The sequence below is a fragment of the Aptenodytes forsteri genome, unplaced genomic scaffold (assembly GCF_000699145.1).
Source record: "Aptenodytes forsteri isolate BGI_AS27 unplaced genomic scaffold, ASM69914v1 Scaffold142, whole genome shotgun sequence".
Taxonomy (NCBI): Eukaryota; Metazoa; Chordata; class Aves; order Sphenisciformes; family Spheniscidae; genus Aptenodytes; species Aptenodytes forsteri.
The window spans coordinates 4,915,512-4,921,941 of NW_008794598.1; positions in this window are offsets into that span (position 1 = coordinate 4,915,512).

Here is a 6,430-nt window from a genome sequence, read left to right on the forward strand (position 1 = left end):
CCATCGGCGCAGGGAGGCAAACAGCAGCGGGGGGGGGGGGCGGGGGACGGGCACAAGCCGCCGGTGGCCTGAGTAAAGCCCCGGTGCTCGGTGTCCCCCAGGTGAGCAGCAGAGCTTGGTGTTCCCCATGCAGGGCCAGGGAGCCCCTATTTATAGCAGCACCTTCCTCCCCCGCGAGCTCCCTGCCCATGAGAAAGCCCGTATTGTGGGAGATTTGGCAGCCGAGCGGCGTTTGTGTTTCACTAACCGAGCAGAACCATAAAAATCAAACCTAGAGCCAATGTGCCTTTAGCACTGACAAAAAAAAAATACCCAGCAGAAAAGCAGAGCAGCACCGAGACAGTGCAGGTCTGGTAAAGGGGTTCAAAGCACTTTATAGAGACACCCCTGAGCTGGCAGCTCCTTGATGGCCGCCCAGGACCTGGGATGCTCTATAAAGGGCCCCAGCTGCTTATCAGTCACACAGTGGCCCAAAGCACAGCGTCCCCTGTCTCCCGCCGGGCACAGGGGCTACGGGACCCTCAGTGTCCCTGCTGCTACCGGGTGGGCTCGGGAGGAGCCGGCCCCAGGAGCCCTGGCTCCCATCCCACCCGAGCAGGAGGGGGTTGCAAAGACACAAAGTTAGCAAATCCCATTTTATTTTGGGTGACACCATCCCAAGAAGTGCCAGGAACCTCACACGGGGGAACAACCTGTCCCTGTTTAGCCCTAACGGCACCTGGAGGTGCAAGGAGCCGTGGGACGGGATGCTCACACGGGACGGCACCGTGTCCGCCCGGAATCGGTGCCAAAAGGGCTGTAGGAGCCCCAGGACGGAAGGAAGGTGGGTGCTGGTGGGTGCTGGTGGAGCATTGGGCAGCTGGGGAGGGTCACAGCAGCGGTGTGGGGCTTACCTTGAGGGTGCGTGGGCAGCTCAGAAACGGCATGGGTCCCAGCGTAGGGTGGGAAGAGCCATCCCCGTGGCGCTCAGCACAGCGGCCGGGGTGGGCATGGCCCGAAACGGGGTGTCCCGGCACCGACAGGGAGGGTGGCCAGCAGCACCCTGCCTGGCTCAACGCCGGCCCCGCAGCAGCAGGGCGGCCAGGCTGAGCTGCATCGGCTCTCGGCAGGCACCAGCGGGATGGGGATGAGGACAGGGCACGCCGAGGGGCTCCGAGGGCGGCAGAGGGATGAAGCCAGCTGGCAGCCGTGCCGAGGTATGCGAGGGGGAAGCCGGCAGCTGAGTGCAAGGTGCTCAGCGAATGCCTCCTTTGCCCATTATATCTAATTCCTTCCTTATTTACCTGAACAAACAAGCTGGGTGCTTACCTCAGCTGGAGGTGTTTGAATAGCCCAAGCCGGGGTTAACCCTTGAGGGGTGCATCGAGGCACCGGGCTCAGACCCAAATGCGCCCTGAGAGGGGAGTGGGGCAAATCCGGGCACCGTTAACCCCTTCCCATCTCATCTGGGACACCCACCCAAGAGATGGGGACGCCGCAGGGGGCGAGACCGAAGGCTCCTCCTGGTCTCTGCAGCACAGAGACCTGTTGGGTACATGAGAGTCCCTGGCTGGACCCTGCAGCATGACATCGCTCCCCCAGCACAGGCTGAGCCGTTTTGAGGCCAGGAGCGTCCCCGACTGATACCCCAGGAGCATCACCTATGCAAGTGCTGCGGCCACGTGGGGCTTGCAATGGAGACTGCGAGCAAGGATGCTCAGAGCCCATCGGGGACAAAAGGAGACCCTCACACCAACCAAACCATCCCTCATACCCGGGATACGACACCGTCTCCTCCCCAGGGTCCGCGCTGCTGCTGCTGCCTGGGGGCAGGACGGGGCGCCGGGGGCACGGCAGGAACGTGCAGCGCTCCAGGCCCGGGTTGTCCCCACCGGCATAAGCAGGAAAAAGCTGTTTTGACCGAGACAGACACAGAGTTGGTATTTATTGTCTTTTTTTAACACGGGAAGAACACAGGGCAGTTCAGGCGGTTCTCCCGTGCACGTAGCACTGCTGAAAACAAACTCCCCCATGCCCTAAAAACCCACGTCAGACAAAACCCCAGCCACAAACACCTGCGGTGCAACCCAGGTCGGACCCACGTCACCGCATCCTGGCAGCCAAGTGACCATCACGCATGGGCTTTGCATCCCCAGCCCATGGAAAGTGCCACGGCGGAGCCAGCATCCCTCAGCCGCCCTGACCCCGGGGCTGGTGCGCCGCGGCAGCGCGGCACACCGATAAGCCATCCATCAGAGCTGTTTGCCAGGGGGGAAAATAAAACCCTGTAGGAAGGCGACCCCTGCATTACGGCTTCCCCGGCCCGCCCGGTGCGTTGGCAAAGGGCTTCGCCGCGCTATCGCCAGCGCCAGGAGTTTCTGCCTCCCTTTTGAAACGCCTCAATGTTATCTTATCGGTGGGGAAAACGTTCCCCCCAGATTAGGGCTCCTGCCGTCTGAGGGGAGCTTTTCTCCCCTGTTTTGGTAAACACGGCCAGGCCCGGAACACGTGGCGGCGGCCGGGGGGAGATGTGGTCTGGGGAGGACACGAGGGGTGAGCGGCCGCGGTGGGGAAGCCCCCAGCCGGGCTTTGCCGTGGGGTAGGTGCATAGGATGGGGATGTGGCACAGCCAGGAGTGGGGATCTGGCCACCAGTGCCCCCCTCAGCGCTGCCGGCTCGCGGCAGGGCAGCCACGGCACAGCCCCTCGCACCGCTCGGTGCATCTGCTCCGCGCAAGGCACCACGTGCACATCTCAGCACTGAGCACTGGTGCATCTCCTCTCTGCTCCGCGCAAGGCACCACGTGCACAACTCAGCACTGCTGCCGCGCGGCAGCAGGCCTGATCCTGCATCCCTCAAAGCCCGTTGCAAAGCTCCAGCCAGCTGCAGCAGGTCGGGCTGCCAGGGTTCGGCTCCCCCTGGCTCGCTCTTGCCTGTTTTTGTCCTGCGATGCCGGGTCCCGGCCAGAGCCGCCGCGAGAAGCCGGGAGCAGCGGGCACCACGCCAGGGCTCTGCCCGGCTCAGGGGCTGGTGCACAGCATCCAAACCTGCTCCCGTGTCCCATCCCAGCATCCCCACGTGGGAACCAGGGGCAGGAGCATCCCAGCACAGCCCCGGAGCCGAGGCCATAGCCCTCCACTCACGGATATCTTATCATAGCATGGAAATGCAGGTGTCTCGACTGTGGAAACTTAAGTTACAGAGTAAAACCGTGTATAAACTCTACAGCCATGCACATGTGAGCCGTGCTGGGAATCGCTGTGGCCATCCCGCACCTTCCTGCGGCAGCTCCGTGCTGCTGCCCTGTGTCCGGGCTGCCAGCTCGGGGAAAGTTTGCCGAGCAGGTTACGGTTTGCACAGGCTGTGCAAGCTGGATTTGCACCTCCTCGCTGTGACATCACCCGCAGGTCTCCCTCATTTATTAGGTTTAATTACTACTTGTTACCAGAGCAAACATCAAAACAGTGCACCCGAAGGAGCCAGGAGCAAAGTGGAGGAGAGCGCAATCGGGGTCACCAGGTAAGAGCAGGATGCCACCGGGCAGAGGGGATGTGCTGGCAGTGCCCGCTGCTGGGTCCCTGCTCCGGAGCATCCCGGACCCGGGTTATCCCAGTCTGTCTGGGAACCTGTCGCCCGACTCACACCTGGGTCTGAAAAAGCTTTCCCTGCTCCTCTTATCAGTAGCACCGGAGATTTCGATAAGCAAAAGAGATTAAAGGGAAAAACATTTGCTTTGCTGTGCTCGGGGAGAGCTGGTCAGCTGGGCAGCACGACGCGGAGCTGTGAAAACAGGCAAAAGGCCCCAAAATGAGATCTCTGCTTTCCTCCCCAAAGCAGGTTTGGTGGCTGCGGCCGTCCAGCGTCACCGGCCGTGCCGTGCTCTCACCGCCGCCTTTCGCAATCGGCAGTTCAGCACAGCTCTGCCTGCATATGCAAACCAGGAAAAGAAGAGGTTGCAACACCTGAGGAACAACAAAAGAGGGGAAATAAAGTCTAGCTTTTCTGCCCCGTGTGCGCAGTTTTCAGTGCTTTTTCCTTGTCCTCCCTGTCAACCCATCGGCTCCTATTCCAGTGCCTTTTGCCACGACTGAAACTTCAACGCTTGGGAACGCGGCCGGAGGGGAGGGATGGAGAAATGACTCATGAATCAGTCTGGAAGAATCTCTCTGCCTACCTGCCTGCTAATCTCTGGCTCCATCACAAGAATAATAGATAAGCAGCCATGTAATGTATAAAAAAAACTATTGAAGGCACTTGATGTCACTACAAAACCACAGAGGCCATCGAGCCTGATTTGTCCCTGAGCTGAGTGGTGTTTCCTGGTCAGCCGCAGCAGCGGGGTTTCCTCTGCTTCAGCTCCTGCACAGCGTTTGGGGACAGCGGTGGTCCCCGTGCAAAGCAAACCCACAAGCTTGGGTCCCTCCGAGAGGCCTCATCCTGCATCCTGTGCCCGTGCCTCTGGGCTGTACAAAGGCGATGCTCAGAGAAGAGATGAATCCCCGCTCCCAGGCTGCAGGGTGGGCTCTCTCAGGCTTTTCTGCAACCCAAGGAGATAGGAAACGGTTGAAATGGTTGAAATGCCTTTAACGCACCCCCCCAGCTCCGTCCTGCTCCGCAGGCGTGAACCCACGGGAGCCACGTCTGCAGCGCTCAGCACCTCAGCCCACGCCAGCCCCAGATCTGGCGGGTATTTTTGTCCCGAGACGCACGTCACGGCTCCAGGCCGGCAGCATGACGAGGAGGGATGCTCCCAGGCTGCCACCGAACCGAACGTCCTTTGGGCTTCCACCTCCCCAGCACCATCGCCCCTGCCCTGGTACAGGCAGGGGCTCCGGGCGCAGGGGGATGCTCCCAATGCTGGGCTGAGACCAAGGCAGAAAGCAGCCTTCAAATGAACCAGTAACCATCGGGAAAGCACCAGGACGTAGGGAATCCCCGCTGAGGGTGAGGGACAGCCCGGGATCCCAGGGCTGAAGCCACCGTGCAGGAGGAAGGTCCCAGTGGGAAGCGGCGGCTGCTCACTCCCCTCCTGCCACCCGTAATCTTAATTGCTCTTCACTGGCTGTTTGCTAACAGCAATTCATTTCCTCCCGGCCTGCACCAAGAGGGTTTATCGCCCTCACTCGTGTGTTATTTCAAGCTAACGCATGTATGGAAGGTCAGAGCCTGGAGCGCGCCCTGCGATCCTAGAAAGACTCTCGATGGCAGGAGCAGAGCAGGGAGGAGCAGGCAGAGGGCCTGGGAGCCAGCGGGTCTCAGACACGTCTCGCCCACTGCCTGCAAGCTCCTCTTTCCCCAAAAAGGGCAGTGGGCTTGGCAGAAGGTGGGAATACCGGCCACATTTTCTACCCCAGCTCCCGTCTGCTTTGCAGTCCCGACTCAGTGCCCACACTCGGAGAGGTTCCCTTGCTTCTGCACAGCTCACCGGTCAAACTGCGTGTCCCGCTCTCCAGGAAGATGCTCCAGGCAGGCTGGTTTTTGCAGAAGAGCTTTGGAGATGCTCTGGCGAGAGGTGCCAGTGCAGAGCAGCATCCTCTGGTCACGGTTCCCGCAGCCGGCGTGTCTGCACACTGTCCCCGTGCCACCAAACCGGAGCAAACAGCAGGAAGCATGACGCTGGCATCCAGCTGAGCTGCTGCTCGTGCTCCCTTGGGATCCTCCCAAAACCCCCGTGCAAGGGGACCAAACCCCCTGCAGGGGTTATGACCAGCCGCCACGGCGGGGAAAGGGAGTGAGGTGCCGCGCCCACCGGGACTGGGTGCTCACGGTGCCCCGCTGGAAGCTGGAAGTGCCGACTCAGGCACCCACCGGGACTGGGTGCTCCCGGTGCCCCGCTGGAAAGCGGGGCTGAGCACACCCTCCCGAGCTGGGGATTGGCCAAGGTTTCCGCTAGCCTCCGAGGGGACCCGGGAGGGGAAAAGGGCTTTCCAGCAGAGCTGCAACCCCAAAGTTAACCGAAGGGCCAGAGAGTGCAAGAGGAATAACTCACAGGCGTACACAGAGAAGCCAGCATGCTTTTTATTTGTGCAATGACTCTGTGCAGATCTACCAGGGAGCATCTTCAGAGCTCTCAAACCACTAAGATCACTCCAGAGCGGAGACCAACTGAATCCCCTTACGTTCCTCCTCACCCCAGTCAAATACACCCATTTCCCGAGCAGCCCCGGGGCCGAGCAGGGCTGCTCCTCTTTATTACCTCCCCGGGCCACCTTTGCTGGGCTTTCCCATCTCCCAGATGCTGCCATAAACCCTATTTACGGGGGAGGCGTGTATGCTCGAGGCAAACAGCCACGATTATTGTCTGTGGGGCGCACCCTGATAAAAGAGCCGGGGCTCCCGGCTGCGGCCGCTGCTCCAGTGCTCGGTCCCTGCTGCACGAGGCAGCTCCCGGCGTTCTCGTGCTGCGGCGGGGAGACCTGAGCCCAAAGAAAGAAAAAAAAAAAAAAAAAAG